This window comes from Stegodyphus dumicola, chromosome X1 (genome assembly GCF_044657685.1).
Source record: "Stegodyphus dumicola isolate Sdum_Otavi_A_Nest chromosome X1, ASM4465768v1".
NCBI lineage: Eukaryota > Metazoa > Arthropoda > Arachnida > Araneae > Eresidae > Stegodyphus > Stegodyphus dumicola.
Window position 1 is genome coordinate 197,805,069 of NC_140780.1, and position 26,786 is coordinate 197,831,854.

The 26,786-nt window shown below is 29.7% G+C and overlaps 1 protein-coding gene and 1 long non-coding RNA gene across 3 annotated transcripts in view; one reads left to right on the forward strand and one right to left on the reverse strand.

Annotated features, from left to right (window-relative positions):
• Window positions 1-4,009, forward strand: part of LOC118180843 (uncharacterized) — a 110,040-nt gene extending 106,031 nt beyond the window's left edge. The window contains exons 7-8 of the long non-coding RNA XR_004756778.2: window positions 1,118-1,234; window positions 3,055-4,009. This is a non-coding gene — a long non-coding RNA (uncharacterized LOC118180843). The remainder of the gene's footprint in view (window positions 1-1,117; window positions 1,235-3,054) is intronic.
• LOC118180842 (uncharacterized) overlaps window positions 1-26,786 on the reverse strand; it is a 59,967-nt gene that overhangs the window by 19,033 nt on the left and 14,148 nt on the right. The window lies entirely within an intron of this gene.

The window sequence follows — 26,786 nt, forward strand, 5'->3', positions numbered from 1 at the left end:
TTCAATGGAATGTATAGCAGTAGTGAAAATATTAAAGTCCTTGACAGGCTATGGACCATTGAAAACAATGGATGTTTTCCACTGCGCTTCAGAGCACATGAGCAGATATACATTTAAGTGGATTTTGATCAGATGTAACTGAATCCGGTTTTCGTACTTCGATGTCATCCATACGTGACTCTTCACTTTCGATATGTGATTTTTATTCTTATTATTTAGTTAAAAATTTAAAATATCGATAATATTCAACAACTAAAGCTTATAGTCTTTTACCACAAAGCATTTTAGCATACATGATATACGTTAACGTATGAAGTGTAGAATTTATATCATTTTACTTTATTTCTGATAAATTTTCAGTTCTGTATAACATTATTGCTAATTCATAAACAAAGGAGCATAACATTATTGCTAATTCATAAGCATGCTAAAATGCTCAAAATTTCCTCGCATTATTCTGCTTTCATACCATATACACTTATAGTTTCTCTGAACATTAACAGAATATGTAGGCGAATAGATGAAGACTTACACTCTGTCAGAAGATTACGTTTATATTGTTGAGCCTCATAAAATGACCTCTTATGCTTGGTTAAACTCTTCTGTCAGGTGTTAAAAGCATTCTTCAATTGACAGAAGATTTGGCGCTGTAAACTGAGGAATACGTTTTTTGCAACATTTTTTATAAATCGCCGAATTATTTCTCTTTTTGTGACCAGCAATTCAAATCAAAATGTTGATTGAAGCTATAACTGATTTAACGAACATTATTATGTTGATTTTGTATAAGTGCGTCTGAGAAAAAAAAAAAAAAAAAACTATGTTCTTGGGTATGTTGCTTTCTTTAGCAGCACGAGAGCTTATTCAGTGAAACTTATTAGTGAAATTTCTATTTAAGTTCCTTCGGATTTTTTTTTTATCATGATGATTAACATTTTAAAGCATTTCGCATAAATAACCGGAAAGAGATTCGGATTAAAAAAATTTCAACTTAGTAATTTTGTCACAGAGGAAAACTGCATTTTCATTTTTATGTTAATGAGTTATTTTTATTATGACATTGATTGAAATTGTGTTGTTTTGAACTTGAAATTGATGTTTTATACTTCTTTTTCAGCAGGAATAAGTAAGAAACTAAGAAGACCACAAAGAATAAATGCATCGTATGGAAGCTTTATGAATATGAATATTGTAAACAGTAGAAAAACAGGAAAGAGCCGGATTTTATCATTTGGTATTAACATATACGATTTTTAATTTATTCAAATAATTTTTCTTGTTGCGTTACCCATTATATATACATAAACATATTACGGAACATCTGTCAAAGTAGGTAGATTTAAAATCATTTTCTTAGAAATTCTTGTGGGGAAATTCAAGGGTTTTAAGTAAAGCAAATAAAGAAAATAGCATTATATCATTTTCTCAGTGCGGTAGAGTAGTTTCCTATAATATATTAAAGGGGTATTATAATTTATGCAACGTATATATTTTATTAAAATATGTAAAGTATTAATTTGTAATTCCATCTTAATTCATTATGCTCTCAGTTATTGCTTTTCCTTCAGTTCTTGCATATGTACAAGATTAAATGCTGATCAGCGCTAATGAAATTTGGATATTATTTAACTTTTACATTTCTTTATATGCTCTAGCAAGATCTTTTCAAAATATAAGAAAATTATAAGTATTTCATGAAAATTTTTTGCATGATCATGTCCTTTCAACCACTCTTGGTTAAAACAGTTTATCTTAGTTACTAAGCTATAACTTCACAAAATATTGTATTTTAGCAAATAAGAATGAGGAGGGGGAATGTGGTACGTAAAGAATCTTCTTTTACGCGCGTTTTTCGTATCGGTATTTGTTATGCGGATGATGAAAAACAATTGTCGATATGCTTTTGCTTTTTAGTGTTAATAGCGAAATGAAACATTAATTCATCGTAATCACAGTTAGTTTGTCGCTTTTAATTAATTATCTATTAAGGTTATTTTCTTTAAAATTTTTATTATCTCATGAAATTTAATGACTGGTTACTCCTAGTGCAAAATTTGCGTAAAATAAAAGACTAGGTTACTATAAAATGCAACACGTTTTGTTAGACTAGTACTCGTATAAAATGCTCATTTGTGTCTTCCGTGAAATTTTCACTCTACTATTGTAATAATATGTATTTGGAGAAATTTTACTGATTAATTAATTAATTTCTTTCACTACCGAAAATATAAAATTCTAATATGCTATACTTCTTTTATAGGATATATGTTCAGAGGAGAGAACACATTCACTTGACGACAGAAGACATTACCATTATAAAAAACTGTTAAATTTCATTTAAGAATTGTTGAAATGCATCAGTTATAATATTCATATGCACAAATTAAGTAGTTATTTTTTTTGTATCCTTTGGTGAAAGAAGCAAAGCTAATTTAACAAGCCTTTATCCAGATCTTGTTAATTACTCCCGCCCCTTGCAAAAAATGTGCTTATTTTTTTTACTAAGTAAAATAGATACTCCAAATGGTTCTATTAGATAATGCATTTTAAAATTTATTCCCTGTATTTCGTAAAATTGCACAGAGTAAAACTGAAATCAGCTGTTAAAGAAAAATCGATTACTTATATTTATTTATATCTAATTGATTAAATTTCTTTCATAAATGAGCTTCGTACAAGAAAAGAGAATAGTTTACTTCATTATTTTGATCTCTTAAATGCTCGAATTATTCTCTATTACAGTTGATTCTCTATTAGGCGTTTGGTAATTCGGTTGTATATGAATGTATTTATGTATATCTAGTCATGGTATATTTATATTTCAAAAGAACTAAAGGGAGAACGCCTAATGACTAAAAGATAAACTGCATGCATAGTATTTATTAATGTTCCATTTGCTTCCGACGTTTTTCTAATAAAGGAAAAATACCTTTTATATCTCTTTTGCATTTAAGTCTGCTTACTTTAAAGCTATATTTCAATTCCAATAAAATTCTTTGGGTAAGAAAATGTATTGATACAAATGTGAATGTTTAACTTATTTTTCTCTTTCAGAGGCGCAGAATGCCGTAATAAGAAACCACCTCAGAAAGGGTCTGCATTGCTGACGCATCAACTAAAACAAGCATAGCTATCTATGAAGATTATCAAGTAGCAATTCCTCTCCTCGAACGACAAATTTATGAAGCGGATCTTGCCTTTTTCTTTTTTGGAGACAGCAGTCTAGCTGCTCTACAGCACTCAGCGGGATTTCTGATGAACGGTCTAGCTACCTTCAATGACAAGCACTTTACGAGGTGAACGAAAATAACCCATGTAATTAAACTATGCGGGCAAGCCGATCCAGACTTGTGATAAACGAGACATAAAACGCATAGAAATGGATATTCTCTTGTACCTAACTTCTATTTCTCTACATTGGCGAAACAAAAAATACTCTCAAAATGTACAGTTACTGCGGGACTCACTGTAATAATTCCCTTTAGCTTGGAATACATTCATCTGAGCGGAATTTATAGCATCTCAGTTTTAATAAGGAAGTCGCACCTCGATGGCCTGCAATAGTAGATTTTTACTTCCGGGCTTAAGGCCGCCTTAATAACGGCTCAGTCCTCTTTATAGAAAGGAAAGGGAGATGTACATAATTCAAGGTTAATATGCATAAATGTAATTTTTATGTTTATATATTCGAGAGGCAATTGAGAATGTTGTGTAATTATGAAAGCAAGTTGCGCTCACTTTTCTTTCGAATGTAGTTCACTAATTTGTTCCCCAAAATAATAGGTCATTAAAAGATAAGAGATAATGTACTTTTTGTGTGTAATGACTCTATTTGCGTGCAAAGTAAATATAGTCAAAACTATAGACTTTTTGTACTTTAAATTCCATATATATAGATCTGAATTGAGTTTTATCAAGAAAAACCTTATGTTTTATGTTTCGAGTAAATTAATTAAAATTGTTAAAAAAAAGCTAAATATAAGCAAATTACATGTAATCAATGTGCTAGCTTAGAAATGTAGCTCCTGTTCATTTACGAATAACGTAGCTAATTTTATTACTGAAACATCCGGAATTAAATTTTAGCTGCTTGGAATTTAAAAGATTAATACTGGTTGTAAATGTTTCAGTTTATTTCGATCAGTATTAAGTATTACTATAAACTTTTTAATTGTAATACTACCTTGAGTATTACTTATCCACAGTTCCAAAATTAGTCTATTTGAAATACTTTCACTCATTGGCATGACGCGCAGTGGTATGACGACACATAGGACTGACATCTGTGCAAACATTTGCGCACCTAAACCGCATTTTATTATTAATGCAAAATGAAGAAAACTGCAACCGTAGAATAAAGTCTCTATGATAAACTCAGATTCATCTGGAAGTTTCAGCGGCATACCCATATTTATAATTTAGCTTGAGATTTAGATAAAATAAAAATTTAGATAGAATTTAGATCAATGACAAAATGAAATCCTATGAGGAAATGATGGAAAAAAAAATTAAGCAAAATTTAACAGCTGGATAAAATATCCTCTAGCTCACTAACGTTAAAATAATTTAAAGTATTTTCAAAAATTTAAATTTATTTCTTTTAAACTGCGATAGACAATATATTAGCAAGCACCTGCTATGAAGTATATTTAAAATTCTGCTTAGGGCTACATTTAATTCATTTCTTCCTTTCGTTTTCAAATAGACAAATTTACATTCTGTGAGTTGGCTGTGTTTTCTGCAAGATGTTGAAATGGAACAGAATAATTTGCTTACGAGCACTTAATAAGTATTACATTTATATAATCATTTGAATTACATAAACATAATATATGTAGTAAGGAATGAATTAAATATTTTAATTGATTACACACCTAATCTGAAAACTCGTAAATTTTAAACGGTATTTCGAGAGGACATTTAGAAGTTTTTTTTTTTTTTTTTAATCTGAAGCTCCTACCTCCTCGGAAAAAAAAAATGTGTTTATCAATGAATGTAGGTTTTATGTGCATAATTTTAATTAAATGTATTAGAAATAATATATTTTAGTAATTTTAATAAAGATAGAACATTGAATGACAATAGCTAAGGAGGGGAAATGCCGCAACAATAATTACTTAATTTTTTTGACATTGTGTAAAATTCTGTATTTGAATTTAGAATAAGATAATTCGATAAACCGCATATCTCAGGAAATTTTCAAATAATGTTCGTTTCTGAAGCTATAATATTACCGTTTAGTAAATATAGAAACTTATTCCACAAAATATTTGAGTATTAAGCAGAAAAGTTTGTTGGATTAAATGATAGATATCAAATTTTCGTTCTCCAAAATGAAAAATGAAATCTCCAAAATGAATCCAGTGATGTAGCGGAAACATATTCCAAACTTTTTCCTTTGGTATTAAACTTTCAAACACTTTACAAAGTGTCCATAAATCGAATCCAAATGTTATTTTCCCGCAGTAAAATTATAAAATCTTTTTCATTATGTTTACGCATACATCAAATCCATCTATTAAGGTAATATTTTATATCCATGACAGGATCATTTATTTACTTTTGTTATTTATAGATGATACCTAGTTTTGGTTCTAGGTTGCGAAGCATTCCAGTTTAAGCGCGTTTAGAAAGAAAAGTACTTAACCCAATACTCGTTTATTAACCTTAAGCAGAAACTATTACATTAGCAAAAATTTTTCTATAAGCATTAAGCAAAAAATGCTTCATTAATATTAAGCAGAAATACCCTTTAGCTGATATAACGAATTCTAGAATGCTCAGTTTGCTCCGTAACATGCATACCTCATAATCTAATTATCACTAAACATAAAAATAGAAGTTACTTGATCAGCTTTACGGAGGAGAGAGAAAATAAATCAAAGTAGGAAGAAAAAGTACTGACTTCAAGTAGGGATGAAAAGCGCTGCGACATGTTCTAAATATATTTTTAAAAAAGAACGTTCTAACTTGAGGTGCTATATCTATTCATCCTATTAGCAACGCATCTTTTCCTCTCTCCTTCGAATGCTTCCAGTAAAGTAACAGAACTAAAGTGCAGTGGTTAGACAATATATATAATTATGCACTTTGAATATTTTTGAATGCTTAATCAACAAGCAAACATACGAAAATCCAAGAAACAAAAGTAAGCTGTACCCTAAGAGTATTTCATCAGTTCATGCATATTATTTTGCGGTGTTTAAATCCTGGACCTAGATATCAAAAATGAGATTTACAATTTGATTACAAACTAAGCATGCAAATAAGAATTTAATTAAGCTTTAAACTAACCATATTAATAAAATAGCAATGAAAGTTCCTTTCACAAAGCAGTAAAAAAACTAATACATATCATTTCTTGTAGCTCCATGAGATTCTCCATAACAATAATAATGCCATATCGCTCCTTTAATATAAGGCCATATCGCTTGGAACATTTATGAGAAAAAAATTACTTCCGCACAAATTCAATGTCATTTTACAAATTTTATTATACACAAATTTAAATGTATGTATTTCTGTGGTTTTGTAATTATTGATTTGTAATTTATATCGATTTGAAAATACAAAAGCAATTAAAGACCAATGAAATTATGGCTAGAATTTTGTATTATGTTATAATGGGCTAGAATGCAGAGATCGCGCATTTTATAACCTTTAATATAAGGCTTTGAAAAGAAACTAAGAAAACAGAAAACACAGCAAAATCACGGAAAACTCTTTCTGCCCATTTAAAAACAAGTGGTTAAAAAATCATGATTTCTAAAACTATGATAAATCTAAACTATGATAATCTTCCATCTTTAAATTTTATGTAGACAATTATGGTTTTTCTTGCCCAGATTATTACATAAGACGAGGCAAAATGCTTTAAAATAATTTATGCATTTCCATGTATAAAGATAAGTGCACATTTAAATTCATATAAAAAACGATTGAGATAAAACGTTTGTATTATTTATTTATAAAGCTTTAGTATAGAATTACTTAAAAAATGTTCGTAAAACCTTAAAAGTATTCTTAAAACAGATTTATGAATATAAAACTTATCACGGTTTTATATTGCTGAAGTTCAGCAATGAAAATGAATTTATCTGTCAGGTTATAAAAGTTTCAGAACGTTTAAATGATTTGAAATACTATCAATAAAAATCACAAATGGCACAAGCCATCCAATAGTTTCTATGTAACACTTGTATTACGCTGTAAAATATAAATGGCTTCAGGTCGAAGAAGGCGTGTCAAACTGTAGACAGAGAGGAAAGTTGTCCTAAGATTTTGCACCCCTATACGATCTTACGCACATCATTACCCGATTACAATTCACTCTCTAAAATATTTCCATTCCTACTTAAATTGCCATGTAGTGTTTCTGGCGGACTATTGCAAACTTGCACTGTGATTGGCCGGAAGGTTCCTGAAAGAACAATCTTTCTAGATCAAATTCTTTTGACTCTATTGTATTCTAACCCCCTTTGTGATATCTCAAAAATCTTAGTAGGAGGGATTTTCGACCCACCCACTTTCAGCAGCTGACAACTCTCCATGTTTTCCTCTCCTGTGTATCTGAATTTTAGTAAACGCACAAAGTAGTTTGACTCAGTAAAATTTCGGGATAAAATACTGTATCAACATAGCGCTAAAATTTTCATTTTTTGTTATTTTGTGTTGCAGTGCCTTTGGATTATGTGAATTACTCAGGATTTATATATATTACAAATTAAGGTAAGAAACTTAATTATTAAAATAGCTCTGAAATGCTTATCTGCTATTATTCTTACATTATTAATTGAAATGCCACAATTTCTTCCATTATATAAATAAGGTGCATGATCAACGTTAAAAATTATCTAGAATTGCATTTATAGCCATATTTGAAATTTAAGAAGTTATCTAAAATTATTTAAGAAATACTTTAACTAAACTGCAGCGTAAAATTCTGTGTCTGGGGGTACATTTTTTATTTTCTACGTAAGGCATTTTTTGTTATTCTGGGATTTTTTTTTAAAAAATTATTTTTCATACTTAATTTTTCATACAAACTGATGACATTCTTAAGCCGTGCGGATGAAATAAATTGAAAATGAAATTCTAAAAAATAGGACAATATACTATTTTGATTCGCAGTTACCTAACCGAGGTACATTTAATGCATACGGGGTTTTGGTTAATAAGATTAAATAAATTGCTAAAGTACAGTTTGAATAAATATTTTTAAATCCTTTTGTGCACAGACAAATTGTAAAGAACCTAATTACTTTATTTACCGCATTAAATATTTGTATAAATTTACTTTGTTTATATCTACTTGCAAGCACTAGGAATATTAAAATTGGGATAAAATCTAATAGCTAAAAGCATAAAAAACTTATAAAGAAAGTTTTTCAAATGATTTTATTTCAGTGATTCGAGTTCCAGTAAAATGTGTTTATTCATAATTAAAATGTTTACGTATTTGATCAATATGGTAATCAACAAAATGTCGTGAGATAAGATAATGTAAAAATTTACTGGAATATTCAATAGTACCCATCTTCTTTGAATGCCTTTTTAATATTTAGAACGAATTATTTGATTTCTTTCTATTAACCTACATCTTATTACGACATAATTTCTCTTTCTGTCATTCAGTAAGAGTTTGTTCAAGTATTCCATTTTATTGTGTTAAAAAAATTCAAAAATAAGTACAGTTAGCATTTTTTTTTTTTTTTTTTACTTTCTACTAGTATTTACAAAATAAGTAGAGCTAAAAAAAATTGAGAGAGAGACAATGTCAATTACTTTCATGTGAAGTGGAGTTTTTACATTTAATGCATGTATGTCACGTTAAAATATATTGGACGGAAAGGATATTATTATGCAATTTTTCAATATTTAGTTATCGAATAAATTTTTTTGTATTTTCATTTGTAATTCACACTCTTTCTATTGAAATTATGCATTATTTTAAAGCGTATATTATATAAGCCTTGACAGAATTTTAATACTGTACACACTCAATCTCTAACTAAAGAATTGGCTCTATTGCTTTATTTTTCCACATACTTTGCTCAATTAAAGATTATTTGAAAAGACATAGACAATAAAAATTGACTCAGTTTATGAACGCATTTTAACATTAACCTCGCTATTTCCGAAATAAATAAATTAATCGAAATAGCAACAGAAAACGAAAAACATGGCAAACGTTTCCTGCTCGGAGAAAGAATTTGAAATCTTCATTTCTATCGCTGTGCACAGATGACAAGAGTGAATGTTTTCTTTTCTGAATATCGAGTTATTCAGCGATCACGCTTGAAGAGAAAAATTAAATTTCAAATAGACAAGCTGCGCATTAAGAATCCCAACTGCAGTTCCTTGGAAGCAGTTTGAGCTATTTCATTACTTTCTCATGTGGTACTAGAGAGATGGATTCGGTTGAGAGGCCATTCTTAGAACCGTGAACATTAAAGCGGGCGCCGTGTAAACATAATGCAAAACAAGAGCTGAACCTGTCTTACTTTATGCACGCATCGACTATAAATTTGGCCTTTTCCCTTTCTCTGAATCGAGTTTTGTGCAAATTGAACGTGACCAAAGGATGGCAGTTCCCTATCAGGGAAAGGGCCGTTGCCGTCGCTTCGATAGCGGGCCATTAGATGCTTTAAGCATCTCCTGGCCGTCCCTTGCATCGCGGCCATCTTTAGCCAGGAGAAGGCTAGAATCGATTGGTAAAAAGGGTCGTTGCAGCTCCGCGCTCCGCTATTAAAATCTTCGCTATGAGCGATGCTTTTGAATGGAAAGCCATTTCGCTCCCGCCGCGTCGCGGATTCATCAAATTGAACAAACTTAGAATGTGGCTTCCTTCTCGCTTATTTTTTTCCTTGCTCTCATCAGCGGGGTATTCTTATCGTTTCCGTGCATATCGTAGTGAAATAAATGCACGAATATATTTCGGGCCGGTCCGCTGCGAGCAAAAATTCAAGAGAGAGGGATGCGCGTTACATATTAAAGGAAGCGTTTTCGTGTCATTACCAGGGGGGTGCAGGATCATTTAAAGTGCGATAAGAAAACCTACTGCAGAATTGAATTCTTAAGCGAAAGTTAGCTCGCTTGCTCATGTTTACAGCAGACATAAGTTAAGACATTTATTGCTATCATATTCAGATAAAAGTCAGAAGACATCATTTGCTTCCTCTAGAATACTTTTTATTTTAATACGTCGATAATTTTTATTTTTAACAGCCGTAGCTTTGAATTAAAACTGCACTCTTACGAACTTTCAAAAATACCTGACTGACTTCAGTTATATTGTTGTCAATGAGATAATAGGAAAAGTTACTTACTAAGGGTAAAATGTTATTTCTGTATTTATAACCTTACTTTTCTTCAGTTTAATAAACATAAAAGAAATGCCATTGATGTACACAATGGAAGATATTTATACATACGTCAAACTTCAAAAAAACATTCGCGAAGTTTTTTGTTTCTTTAATTCACAAAGACCGAGCCTGTACTCAGAAGTGGTATAACACATTTCCTCTTAATGCTGTAATAGCCTTTTCAGTCAGTTATATTTGATAGAGTAAAATACATAACGGATAAGAATCAAATCCACAACATGTACAGCTTGCTCTTTGCTGTTGGTGCTTGGATTGCTGGCGTGATATGAATATATAATAAAATAACTTATATTTATTTTATAAAATTATTATAAAATTTTGTATCGGAAGAATATAAGTATGTAATATGCGCGCATGATATTGAAAATTTTCTACTTAACTTTCTTTTAAATCCTAAAACCTACTTTTTCTGCTGAATGCAAATACATTAGCTTAACATTTACAACTCATGCAAAAGAGAGAAGAAAACACGAATTATATCCGTTATTTCTTGCTTTGCAATCATTTTAATTGTGTGAACAATAACATTTGAGATTTTTCGCGGATTTTCTCGATTTAGATGAAAGTCACGTTTGAATGCCAGATTTAGATCTAGTTTAGATAAAAGCCGCAACGTTTTTCAATACAACATTTGAGCGCCCGTGCGTTACTGCGATACCGTCAAAACAAATGACCAGATTTTGATGCACTTGAGGAACACTTTTACTCTCAAGAAGAACGTGACATGGTTTCATTTTATTGAAAATTATTACTATGTTATCCAGATCCATATCGATAATTACGGTTGCAAGAAAGTAACAAATTATTTGTGAGGAATTGTTAAATCCAAACGCAGCTGTTAACGAACTAAATAAAAATGAAATAAGTTAATCCCAGGATATTAAAATAACAAGACGGCACCAATTTGTATCTATTTAAAAAATTTGTGTTTGAAAGGCAAAAGGAAAATACTTTATGAACACATACAAAGTAACCAGTGAGTAATGATGATTTTACTATTCGGAGAAAATATACGCGGATTCTTTCTTCTTCTTATTATTATTCTAACTTTTTTAGGCATGTAGCTTCTTTCCAAAAGCACATTTAAATTATCAAAAAAGCATCTAGAATTTAATACTTTTTGTTAGCCATGGGCAGGAAGAATGAAACAGTATTCTATGCATCTCACTGTATTTTAACTATTCAATTTAAGAATTTATCTCACTAAGTTTTAACTATGCAGATTAGATTATTAATTGTACAGAATTCCCCAATGGAATTGGAATTAATTCTGGGAAGGGGGGAGCGTTTTCTATAATCTTCTTATTATGTAGGCATGGGAGTACAAGCATGCATCACGATAAAATGTTAACTTCAGCTCAACAAAGTTTTCGATATTCAAAAGGCAAATGCACTTTTGACCATTCAAGAAATTATCAACCTGTATGTAGTGATCTTATAAATGAGTATTTCTCTGATCTTATAACTGATTACCATATTATAATTGAGTATTTCTGCTGTTATAAATTTTCTGCGCTGATAGACAGTTAAGTCAAATCTCGAAAAACAATCTGTTTGTGTTATTTAAGTTTGTCAAATATTAGTGCATTTCATCATTATAATTAACCCATTTATAAGTGTATATGCATGAAATTACAAACCATTGTTTTGTATAATACATAAAAATGGACTAACTAAAACTAATTAGCTTGTGCAACACTGTTCCGAAAAAAAAAATTAAGTATGTAAAGTATGCAAGTAAGTAAATTAAGCATGAAAATTAAGTATGTATTAGCAAACTTTATTTTCGTTTAATATTGGGGAGAGATAATACTTTGTTTTAGGTGGAGATTTTATTTTGATATAGAAAAACATTTTGAAAAATGAAGTCATAAATATGTTAATTCTTACTACTTTTCTTGCGTTAATTTTTTGTTGCAATTTAATTCCTTGTTTGTTCATTACTGTACCTCACAATGTTAACATTCTCAGGATATGATAAACCCAGGACTCAATCAAATCTCCAGGACTTAATATGAGTCAAGTATTCAATTAAATTATATGCTTAAGTGAACAGAGAAAGTAAAAATATTCATAAAACTTGAATTACTATTTACGTGAAGAGTTTCTCAATAATGAACCCATAAACATAACTACAGCGTCGATACTAGTGTTATTGTGTCTTAGACCTTAATATTCAGTTTAATTACAGCCAGGTACATTCAAGTCGGCATTTAAAAAATGGAATTTACAACCTTAGAAGGATCAGCTTTCCGTTCCTGCAGCGTGGAGGCAGTTGCGATGTTTGTTAAGCCATACGCATTACAGCTGGTGTCAAAACTATTTCCTTTTAGTGGAAATCACGATTACAATAGGCTTGTGAGTGATTTAAGAGCGCAAATACAGCGATTACAAGAATTTGATTTTGTGACAATTCCTATTACATCACGATTATTCCTCGTATATAACTCTAGCGTCTGACAGCTACGAATCGTGATATTTAGCTAACCTCATTTCTAGCTAGCTTACAAGCACGCCATGGATGGAGAATTGAAAGAGAAGGGAAAAAATTATCTCTTATTCACGGATATTGAGCACCGCGTCGTTTCAACTGTACTTTTTTGCTTTCATGTGTCACAAAACTGAATGTCACTAGAATAGTTTCATTTTTCAGACAGTTTGTTTTTTCAATGACGTAATTTGTGAAAGGTATTTACTTTTACTGACTGTAAAATAGCCGTGCACTCACTTAACGCATAAAAATCACACTTGCGCTTTCAGGTATTAAATCACGGGTTTAGTTCTCCGCTAAACTTGAAAATCTTTGGTTCGCCTTGATTGAAAATTAATTCGTTAAAGTTATGAATTTAAAGTAAAAGCACTAAAAATATACAATTTCTCTGAAAGTCATTGTGAAATTGTATTATCTAGAATAAAGTCTGGCTATCCTCCATGCGCATTATAAACTTAATCGTCTTTTAAAAATATTTATGAAAGTTAAAACAGTGTGCATTTTATTTATGGTAAGATATTCTTCATAATTCAGGCACTGTGAATGCTATATTTGTTAATCCTTTTCATCAGCAACACTTACAAAATATTCACTAAAATGCCACCACCTAAAAAATTAGGATAACATTTTCTCTGCTTTTATTATACATACTTTGAACAATTTTACTTCTTATTAAAATACTGACTTCACCTTAAGGCTTTGCCCAATACATATATTACGCCTCTTTAACCCAAAAGGAAGGTGCAAGAATATTATTGACCACTAAATGATGAACGTGTAATATCTCTAAGAAGTGTATAATGCTAAGAACTTATTCCTGACTAGTTAATATAAAACCATGTAGTGTACTTCAATTACAAAGATAAGGGTAGAATCGCCAGATAAAATCCATCATACTAAAATAACGTATTTAGCTCAAATAAGCCATTTAATTCAAATTAGTGACACCCACACCTATTAAATCTAAAGGCGTAATAGCACTAAACAAATGACTAAGTAGTGCGGTTTAGAAAAAAAATAAAAAATATAGGGTAAAGACGGTTTACGTAATGAGGAGGTACAAAATCAGGTTGGGCAGCATTCAGCTGGAATTTTCTTCCCTTTCCTCCTTTCTTGTATGCTAATCCAGGCCATGGTTCAATCTCCGAGGATATACAATGATGAAATAAATCAAATGGCTACAGTGTATCAGTCAGAATAGGTTTATTTACAGCATTTATAAGTTTAATAACTGTAAAAATATTGCAAAGTAAATAACTTTTTTAATACATTTTATAGCTTCTGATAGGAACATGGTGAAATGCCTTACACAAGGAAAACTTCTGACGGTAAAATAAAATAGTTATTTAGTACATTATCGATTAGTGAAAAAATGCTGTAGCATCTTTTGTATTTATCCATGAAAAGCTTGAACATGAATAACAGAGTGTTAAAATTTTATACACATCCTTGTTTCTCTATATTTAGCAAGCAAAATTCTTATAAGAGCTTATGAAAGTCCCTATTGGAACGCTAAATATACTCCATCTAGTAGCAAATGTAAATTTTCGCATCAAATATAAATATATCAACATGATTGCTCCAAAAATACCCAAACTGTTTCCTTCAACGCGTTAATTTTAACGTAAATCTTAACTACAAGAAATATTTCTTGGGGATACTCAAGCAATTCTGTATGTTGTTTACAATGTTACCGGTACCTGTAAGAGAAATACGTTAAATATATGACTTATGATCAAGCCAGATGATATACTGCAGCTTTATGTCTTGGCGGAGAACTTTAAATTTCTTCTATAGGCCCATGATCAAAATTTACTGTCTTGGCATTTATGTAAATTCAGAGCTATAAACATATTTATAGTTTCTCGCGAAATTTGAAAATATGCTAATAAATTACTTTCAGCTGATCTTCTTAGTTGAAACTGTAAAGCATAAACTGGTCATAACGAGTTTTGGTGAGACCGAAACTTGTTTGAAATTCGCGAATCGCTATAAATATATCTATAAAGAGAACGATCTGACTCTAAAATCGTACACAATTTTCGGAAAATGTTATGCTAATGTTTTTGACCAATGCATTATCACATTGACTACAAATGATTTTAAAACACACTTCTCGTAGTAGTAAATCTGGAAAAATCATAGCCTCAAATTAAATCACAAGCCTAATTGTTAATGTTTAAATTTTCACAAAATTAAATAAAATTACTTAATTTACAAGCAAACTGTACTCATATCCAGTGAGCGGCAATACACACGTATAACAGCGAGATAATGATCCGATCTAAATGAGTTCTTTTGTGTTAAAGAATAAACAATAAAATCGAGAGAATCTGTGCTAAAGAATGGACAATAAAATCCAGATAACTACTTAAAATATTAAATTTAGACTATAATCTTGACTTCTCAGATGTTCTCATATTTAAAATGAGTCAATGCTTAGTAAAATTTGCTTACGCAATTTGAAACTGTTTTATTTGCTTTTTGAGAGGAATTATCTCAGAATTTAGGGGACTACACAATCTCTCTTAGAACATTTTGAACAGAATTTTTACATGTAGTTGAAATGAAAATGAGTAGGTTTGCCTGAATTCAAATTATTAAAAGTTTCACGCTATTCTGTGCTTATATGGAGCTCTCGGAAAAGTTCAAGAAATAGAATTTACGTCATTCAACTTTTAATATTGTAAATGTAATCAAAATGACAACATATACATCAAACTAGGCAAAACATTAAATTGAAAATAATTATTCAAATTATTTTATGTCAGTTTAATTTTTATCTTCATGTATTTTAAAGCAATTATGCTATTGTACGTAGAAAAGTACTGCGAGCGTAGAAAAAATTGTGTACGTAGAGAATTTGCGAAACAGATTTATCTTCTATGCTTTAGCTATTTTAAAGCTTAAATAAGTCTAAGCACATCTTTTAGACAACATTTATTTATACATATAAAATTTAGTGTTTTAGATGGATAAACTGACAAAGCAATACGCAGAAAATTAAACTAGGTAATTAGCGGGATTAAAGCTCTTTAATTTACGAAAGAAATCGCTTTAATCCTACAAAAACTCCCGAAGTTTCCTTATTTTAAAAAGGATGCAGGCGAAATAATGTATTGTAAGGTCTTTGAAATATAACATTCAAGGTGATCTCTTTATAAGGTAGTGATCTCTTAGAAGATCTCTTATATACGTGATAATATTTTAGAGTAAACAAAACCAAAAATACATGTTTCCCCTTAGCGAAATACCACATAAATATTTTCCTTTCTTTAAAAATAGAAAAACATAGAAAGAAATCTCATCTACGAGTATTACAAACTGATGCATTTTGGAAAAAAAAAAAAAAAAAAATATTAAATGTATTGCAGGTGATTATATATTCGTATATGTGTGTACATAGTATCATTATTATCAATTTTAAGATTTGCATGCAAACTAAAATACATATTTTAGTTTGCATGCAAATCTATTATTTGAGAAATATACTGTTATTTTGAGATAGGTACTATTTATTTAGAAGATGCGTTGCATTATCAGCTTAAAGTCTGTTATACACTTCTATCTGAATTTATATTCCATTTCCTAAAACATTTTGATTTTAATAATTATTATTATATTTCAAATGAAAAAATTAATACTTCGAAAAATTTAAGATCATAATAAATAATTAATTTGAGTAAAACATATAGCCACATTTTATTATAATTTCTGCTGCAAATACTAATACACTAAACTGATGTAAACACAACGCTTTTATATTTTGAGTCTAACGAATTGTGTGCAATTCAGAAAATGTAAAATATAGAGAGTGAAAAAACTGTTATAAAATAATTTTAAAATACATATTACAAAAGGACAGACATTGCAAGTAATTTTATAAGTTAGTATGTCTACTATATTTTCTTACATGTCCACAGCGAAGCACTCATCTATGTCATTAAAACTTTTAAATTAGCTGAACAAAGTAAGATTTATTATAGAAAAAAATGTATTCCTTTTTAAGATAACAGAAGTCTGAATGAAAGATAAGGATCAGGTTATGCGTTGGTTTGAATATGGTTATATTATATTATAGACGATTAAACGCATTATATCTGCACTCAGTTTCTTTCATTATTTGTGGGTTAACTGTTCCTGTTTGGTGAATTGTTTCCGCACAATGAATGCCAGTTAACTGACTAAAAGCTTAAGGCCAATTGAAAAAAAGGATATGGTAATATTAATTTAAAGGAATCAGATTTCGATGATTTCAATATGATATAATAATAGCAAGATAATGCTCAAAATTCCAATTTTCATTTTAAAAACGGTGAGCGATCAAACTTGTTTCAGACACTTTTTATTTATTTATTTTTTTTTTTTTTATAGTAATATGTTTCGGTAGCATATTGAAGGTTAAATAGAAATTTTTCATTGCACAGTTCGTTTACGCGAACTAAATTATTTTCGCATTTGCATTTTAGAATACTATCGAGTTAAATCAAAACTAAAAGATAAACACATTTCTTATTTGCGAATATACAAGTCGAAAACTCCTATACGATGTACTTTATTACCAGAACACTTTTATAAATCATTGTCGCAACTAGCATAGCAAAGGTTATTTATTCATAGCCAAAACTGAAAAGTTATCTGGTGTTCAATTTCATTAAGAAATTCTTAAAATTTAAAGGAAAGACACATTTCGACTTTAAATATAGAACTATGATGGACAACAATTTTAACTGCTAATTCTCTCCACAGACTTTTGATTTGCGAATATTACTATGTGGTATTATAAAGGAAAATGGGTTATTATCAAATTAAATCAAATTCAACCGAAGAAAAGTTTTAAAAATTAATTAATTACAATTTGTAATTTCTGTCAAAATATATTTTATTTTAGAAACAAAAAGAGAGAAAAAGAAAAAAAGTTAGAGAGAGAGACTTACAAAAAGTTTATCCCATAACTTACAAAGGATTATGCTGTAGTCGAGGTACATAATATTGGCGTTAGAAACTCCTTTTATTTGTTATAACGAGAGTGCATATTTTGGTAAAAACTATAAGTTAGCTTTTTCACAAAATGTACATTTTTGTTGTACATAAATTATATTAAAATATTTCTAAGTAATCTCGTATATGTAGATTATATAAATTAAGCATATTACAAAACAAATTAAAATGTTATTTATCAGGAATTACCTATATTGCTTTAAATTGTTCAATTTATTTAGCAACGAACTCTTTCAGTTTGAAAAATAAACACTTACGCTATGCAAAATAACAGTACCTATGAAAAATGGCAGTGTGTTAGGCTGCAGTGTGATAAAGATCTTGCACCTCAAGGATTAGTAACGCCGATCCGGCGGCATGGATAATTTACGCCTTGGAAACGTAATGTACTCATAATACAATGAGACGTGAAAAATAAGAAAATCAGATTATGGATATTTCTTGAGACAAAATATTTGCTTAAACGTCTTAATTTAACTCTTAAAACATTTAAGTAATATTCTGAAATATGAATTGAAATTAATTATATAAAATAATTCTGAACTGCATTTTTATTTTAGTTTAATCTATCGAAGTGTAAAAATTTTCAGCATTTCAGAAGTCATCGCTGAGATCGTTTAGATCTGAGTTCCTAACTAAAATCACATAAGTATTTTTCAAAATGGATAATTTCCTATAACGATAAATAGGCGTCGGGATCAATAGTCTTTACGGAGGGAGCAATAAAAGCCAAGCTAAAGCTTAAAGCTTAGGAGCTTAAAGACATCACTTTCTGATATCAACTTGATGCAGATTTCTCGAATCAGAATTGTAAGTAACGATATTTAATTACCTACATGCGATCATAAATTTTGATATTACTCAATTTAGAATTAATATGATTACACAATAAACTTATTATGATTATTATTATTATGAATGAGATTACACAATGAACACTTATACAATGAACTTCATTAATGCTTGTTTTACTGGCTGGCGGATCCTATATTATTTGGTTATCTGTAAAATGTTGTTCCAATTTGTTGTTGTTGTTCCGGGTTTTTTGTGTAAGTTCACATAAAACCCGGAACTAAATAAAGCGCTAAAAGTAATAGTAAATTTAGTGGCAGTAATAAGAATAAGTTTTGTAATATTCAAAATATTCGAATCATATTCTTTTCGAAACAACAAGAAAATCATAATACTGCACACTGTATAAGAACTATGCATACATGTGTGTGTGTGTAACAGATCTTATTGGTATAGTTCATTTCTTTAAGGTATGTCTCAAAATACTTATATATATTAAATTTTATTTCTGTAAATTGTAATCCTATATATATATGCACATACTCAAGGACAGAGGGACATCCACGTAGACGCATAAAATATTACTATATTAAATAATATTTAAGCTACGTTAGTATTACTTCAATAGAAATTCTGTTAAGTAAAGACTGAATTATTTTAGATTTTTTTTTATTGCAAACTAAATTAACTTCTTCTTTTCCATAAAATGTTTCAACAAAATAAGAGTCTAGAATCAAATCAATATCCCATAATTTATGAGAGCAGTATTCAGCATTTTTTGGCAAATAGGCGTGATTAACAAGAATTAATTAGATCTCATTTCTCTACTTCTGGAATAAACTATTCATTCCAAAAAATGCATGTGTTAATATGTCCCTAAACAACTCAACGTAGCGTTGCATAATAGCATTTCTGATCCCTTGAATATTTATAAGGAAGCAAGTAAAAACGGTAATGTCAGGCCGTCCATATCTTCTCCTCCCCTTCTTCTCTTCCATTACCCCTTCTTTAATACAGGCCAATGAAATTCAAGTAACCTTAATTAAGAATTCGTAATGAACCTAGCAGATGAATTTGGATCGCATTTTTTGAATAATTTTCCTATTTAGTACGTTTTCAGTAGCAGCTAAATTAATATTGCCGATAATTACACCACGGCAGAGATATTTTACCGTCTAAGCTACCGGTTTTATTTTGTTTTTCCATCCAAACAGGTCATTAACAAGCGGACTTGGACCTCTTAGCAGCAATTTGTATTCTAAAAGACTTTGGAAGCATGCATTCATACAGCTATTTCGAGAAGCTACGACCAAATTATGAAGAATTAATTATTATTTTTTTTTTCATTCAACATTTCTCGTGACTGCACTTACATATCGATAAAAGATTAAAATTTTCAAACGTGCTTCATTCGTTTAAAGAAAATATTTGTATTTAATTAAGTAGTGCACCAATGTATAATATTTCGCATATTTTTAACCCCCTTTTCCCGAAAAAGGCTAAAATTTAAATTAATGAAAAACCAGTCACTGTATCTAAATTAGTATTTACAGATTTTCTCTTTAAATAATAATTTTTCTTCTCTTAAATTATTTTCAATAAATTTTTCTGTGCAGTACAGTAGATTAACATTTTGTGAAATTAAATGGTATTGTCAGTTTTTTTTTTTTTTTTTTTTTAAATTCCTTGCTTTAAAGCGGAAATTGGGTTCCAAAAGACCAAATGATAACGTTAAGAAAAGTTTGGGAATGGCCCGAAATGGAAGTTGAATAATAGCATTGACAAAATATTGCGCATAAATAAATTATAACAGAAAAATCTGAAGCGTTGAACAAAATTGCTTTTCCTTTCACGAATCGGGAAGGAAGCAATTTGAGTATCCCTTTTTAAACTTTGTATCGGATTTTACTATATACTTTATGTAAAACATCAGTCTTTTACATTTACTGAAGTATTAACAGACTTAAAATTACTATAATTGTTCAATTTAATAACATTCAACAGATTTATTTCTAAAATTTAAACTTTTCCTTTATAACAGTTTCAGAAAATTATCATGCAAATCCTCATTCATTTAATGAACAATATTTATTGTTGTATATAAAACAATTCTTGTTATTCTAAACAGTAAACTTTGAAACTTTGTTTAATTTGTAAATTTTCATTTCCATCTATGTATTTAACACATATTAATACCCTCCGAAGTCTTTGGAACACAAAAATAGACTTTTATTTAACAGTACCTCTTACCATAAATAAAATAATGATTTTTGGAAATGATAAAATTTAAAATATTGCTTATTTCGTAACCTTTTCTCTTTATTTATGCTTCCAAAGCATGTTAATATCCTTCTCCTAGACCGAAAACGTAAGTAAGGGCAATATAAAATTTATAACTGATTGTTTTTATTATTCTTACGTCTTTGAATTTGTGAACTCTAAATGTAAGCACAATTCTCATACATTATTTTTTGATTGAAATCAGCAATGAAGAAATTTATCTAGCTTGAAAAGAAGACTGATTATGATTAACCAATAACTTAACAGTGGCAGTAATAGTTATTTAAATGCTATTATATTATGCAAATAAAAAATTTGAAAATAACGTGAGACTTAACTATACATAACTGTGCAGCTGTTCTACATAACTATGTAACTATACGTATATAACTATTCGTATATACATAAGCAGGATAAACTATGTCTTTATTTGCCGTAAGGCATTCGAAAGTTAGCTGCCAAAGCGGAATGGTTTTTCAGAGAGAAAACTAGCTCGTTTTTACGTTGCGTAAGGAAGAGCCTCCGTTTTACGGTGATCTCATGCAGTCGTCTCATTCAGTCGTTAGGAAAAGAAATTAAGGCGAACTAGCAATGCTTTATAGCTTTATTTACTTGATCATTGGTCACTTATCAACAGTTAAGTTAAGTAAATCTTTTGCTTCACCTATCATCCCTAACTGATGACGACACCCCAAGATTTAAACTAAAAATTAATGATGCGTAATATTTATTTCTATAAACTTATGTCATCTTTCGTTTAATAAGTATAATGTGCTATATTATATTAATTTTGTTTAAAACTGAATGAGGGTTACAAAGTTTACAAATTTTGAATCAAAATTTTAATTACAAAAATTTTGATAAATTTAATTTAAGAGAAATATATTTTATTCCTTGTCCTAAATGTTAATTTGAAACTAATCTGCATTATTTTAACAAAGCAAAGTTTTTATGTGCATTGCTGTGCATATAGAAATATACAATTCATAGTGCATGAAGAGTTATTTATATAGTGTTTCATACGTATTCAAATTATGTATTATAACATAGTAAATTATATGCATAAGAACCAAACACATTTGCGTTATTGCTTAGTACGAATTAAAAAGTTCAAAAAGTAGTATTATCTTCAATAGCTCTATATAGCTGATAAGCTGCTGTAAGAATAGAAAACAGGTTCTACAGCGATATAACCAACTATACAAAGGCGCAGTAAAGTCCCAAAAGCCCAATTATTCCTTTTTTAAGAGTTTTTGGTTGCCTTTGTCTGCAGAAAACTGAACCAAAATCTTCGTACATACAAATCAGATCAAATCAAAAACTTACGAACATGATAACTTAGCACTTAAATGAAGTAGCAATATAGAATAAAATAATCAATCATTAAAAAATCAAGGCAAATTATAAAAAATTTAACCAATTAAATAATCCTTGCATGTGTAAAATATGCCTTAATAAAAATCAATTCTCAGCCTAAGGCTTTTTTTTATTAAAGAATAAATGCTAATGAAGCAGACAGAAATGCTGAGCTAGCTCTCTAGGAAATTTTTATTTTTTGATTTTTCACATAAATCCGTTTTATGTTTCGACCAGTTTTGTTTATGAATTGATCTCGGTAAAAGCGCATCGGCAACTCTCCGAGGTTTCATTAATTTCCTCCCCCTCATTTTATTTTGCATTTTTAGCAAAATTTTTAGCGTAGTCCATTTGTAACAAAATTTATAGTAAAATAATATTAATTTTCAGTTTACAGGTTTCTAGCTTGGCCCATTTCAAATTTGCATGAAATAATAGTATGGAAATCACTAGAAAGTAAGAATACAGTAAGATAACTCGAAGATGGATTAAGTCAGTAAAATCTCTAAATATTCACTAGCATATGCTATTATGCAATTATATTTATATATAATTATATATACATTTTTATGAAATAAAGACTTTTCTGCGAACCGATTTTTGAATGTAATAATGATTTTTGTAATCCTAAGTATTATTTTACAATATGTAAACAAATACAGAATATATTTTCAACTAAATTTATTGTCCGAATTTCGAAAATTGTTGGTTGAATATGTCCATGAAATAAAAAGTTTGGGTCTGGAAGTTAAGATTGATCTATCCGATTTGAATAAAATTCCTAGGATAAAATGTGTTTGGTTAAATACAGCAAAGCATTCAAGATCTATCTGCTTAAGGAAATAGATGCCTCCATGAAGGAACTAGACGGCATTTACATCCCACAAGGGAAAATAAGAAAAATAACCAGGTAGCTAGCCCGTTCGTCGGAGTTCGAATCTAAGACGAATAGCAATTCTACTATTCCAATGATAAGTTTAGTAAATATAGACGAAAGCCATAATTCAGTTAAATTTGCACGTATTTGGTTCACATTTATTTTTATCAGAGACTCTTACTGAAAGAGAGCTCATAGATTAGTCATTGCAAAGACAATTTTATTTAGTCATTAGTTTCGATTTAAAATGCTGGAGTGCTATAACAAACTACTCTTAAATTCATTGACTCCGATAAAAGTCAGAGAACTGATCTTGAACGTATTAATCATTCTTTCAAATATGTCAAGTTTTAGAGTGAGAGGGCTGATATTGTACCAACGTTAGAGATTAAAATTATAGAAAATATTAGTAACTAGAAACTTGTTCTTGCAGTGCAAAGCAAATTGGTAACAATATTTGAATGCATAGATTTTTAAATCACCATAGAAGAAAATTCTTTATGATACACTTCCATACATTGCAAGAGCGAAGGTTAAAGGAGACATTCCATTTCGACAAACCTTTATTTGATTTTCCAGTTATTCGTTTCTGTTTTCATACTCTATATTAATATAACCTAATTTTTCAGTAACATTTGTAGAGACATTAGGTATTCTTTTGGAAGCAGGAGATGTGAAAAATGACAACGCCTTCGGCGGGAATCGAACCACGGACCTCTGGAATACGCGCCCAGCATGCAGACCACTTCACCACGAAGGTACGCTAAGAAGGCGGGAGAAATACCATATACATTCTATATTAATTGTAGAAATTATAAGAGAGAAGATTTAAATAAAATTGAAAAGAATTTGAATCTTAAAAACCACTTTCTTCCCATCCCTGATACTAAATACTTGCCCACCAATCAATGGAACTCAGTGCGAAATACATTCTTTTCCTTGGATAAATAAAAGAGATATTTTCAACTCAATTGAGCAATGACTCAATATACAGACATGATGGATATCAGTCGCGAAAACGTAAATGGTTTCTTTAGTCTCATAACACAATCTTTAACCTTGTTCAAATATTATTTTCTTCGCTTTGGCTTGCCGTAAGCAAACTAAACAATGCTTTCGATGGCATTAGCTTTATGGTATTAAATCCAGGTGTTTCAACCAAGTCCTTGCCACTATCTTGTATGCATTTCGAGCTATATTGGGAGATTCAATAGAAAAGCAGATGTATAAAGCTCTTGTTATTTCGGACATTGTTGAAACTTTATCTCAATAACTCTGCATCATCCCTTTTCGCCAAAGACTGTGCAACATAGTTCAATACCTTTAGCAAACAGTTTAGTCTGTGAGAATGGTACTCGACTTTTCTCGAGTAATTAAGACTTGAAGATTTCTAAAAATTTTAATAGGTTTCTCAAAGTGTTTTCACACTTAATTCGGATTTTTGATTAGCAACTTCAAGGAAACAAATGTATAGCACGATAATTATCACGTTATAAGCACAAAATTCCGCTAGAACACTACGACCATTAAGGGATCATTAAGCAACTTACAGTTGGGCAAGAACAATTTTTTTTGTCTAAATTCCCATAAAATGATTGTGTAGATTTAAAAAGAAATTTTTTTTAGATAAAAATCTTCATTATCTATTTCAAACGAATTATAAAGTACATTTGCGATAACTTTTACATTAGTAACTTAAATAACGAATAATGCTTTGAAATTTGAGGAAAGCTATCGCAAATTGATACGCACAGGAATAAAGGCAAGAGTGTGCATGAAATTAGCACGCTACATTTCACCGTCATATAAAGTATTAAAGGCGCTAGTTCACCTTCCCCCCACCCCGAACTTTAAATAGTTAATGCTTAAATATGCTTAAAATTACTTTTGAAGGGTTTGAAGTTCTCTGGAAGACAGTATCTGGTTCCAAAACCTTTTTTGCTTAATACTTGAGAGCTTCTTCTCCAGAGAATTTGACTTTTACAAGCTCACAGTTTGGTAATGATGCAGTAAAAATTGGAAGTCGAGTCGTTTGTAGGGTATAAGGATCCATTCTTCCCTCCCGAAACTTCGTGAATTCCACTAACCCGTCAAAATTGTTTATTCGGTATAATTTATAACTTTTGCTCGTTCTCATAGAAACAGTAAGCTGTTTATCTTTCCAACATCTGTTGCAAACGTCTATTTTCAATCACAAGTTGTAGAAAAATAGAACTTTTTTTTTTCTGTATATTCTTCCCCTTTTCATATCTAAACTTATCTCCAGTCAAGATGCATTGTAAAATGTAGTTTTTGATGACGATGACATGATGTCATTCGGTAAATTTATAACATTCACATCTGTATCTGATAGTAATATAAACAAAATGGCATGGAGTCGGTATATTTTCATTCGAATCTTCCGTTTGAAATTAGATCACAGTTTTTCTGAATAAAAGTTCTCCGTTCGAAGGAAAGTAAAGAATAGTTGAATTCTTTCAGAATGAAAATTTATCTAAATGATTTTTATGTAATAGTAATATCAAGGAATAATAAGAAAGTAATTCCTGAAAATGAAACATTTTCAGTCTATTTAAAAATAATGAAGAGTGTTAAAGAATTCCAAAAAGTGAAGTAAGATTTTTCCTCCCCTTTTCTGAAATAATCATGAAAAATACTTTTAAATGTGATATGTGATGATTATTATTCTATTGCTGAAGATTTAAAAAGAAAAAGGCACAAGTTTTAAAAAATTCATTTTTTTTTAAATTAACTGAAAACAAAGTGATCGAAAGCAAATGATTGAAAAATAACGTCCTACTACGTGAAACGAATTTGTTTTCATAATATTTCCCATGATACCTCAAGACATTAAACTGGTCACAGTATTAAATTCTATTTTGTTCATTAACATAACTGGCAAGTTTTTATGGGGGAAATCTTTCCTTTTATCTATGGTAATCAACTTTGTTCAAAGAAAGTTCTAGACAGTAATTGAAGAAATTTATGATTGTAACATTTGCAAAACCTGTCAGCTTTTCTTAATAAAAATGAGGCTTTCATTAACTTGAAAAGCCATCCTTTTACTAGCATACCGTATCGTATTGCTTATAGTATATTCCTTCTATTTATAAATTAGAAAATAAAAGTGCTTTATATTAAAACTTAAAACTGCTATAAAAAGAAAAGTAATTAAAAAAACTGTGTTTTCAGAAAATACGTTAAAAATTCTACCGAGATTTAGATTTAATACAAGGAATAAGCAATATTTCCTATAAGCTGCAAAATTCAGCCTTATATTGGTTTAAGGGAAGATTTCAGGTGTTTCAAGGGAAACATGCACTTCTCAACTCTTCAGACTCTTCGTCGGGAGACAAAAAATTCTTTTAGACTTTATACTAAAGACTAAACCATTATTACACTCATAAGTCTCCATAAGTTTATTGCGTATATTTTGAAATATTAAAAAGAAGTTAGACTTTTCAAAATGAGAGTTTATAAAAACATTAATGTTAATTATTTAAATGAAAAAAATTATACAACTATGTAGATATATTCAGCAAAAACTGATTTTAGGCTGTAGTATCATAATCTGGAATTCAACATAGCTTCAGTATTTAAAGTC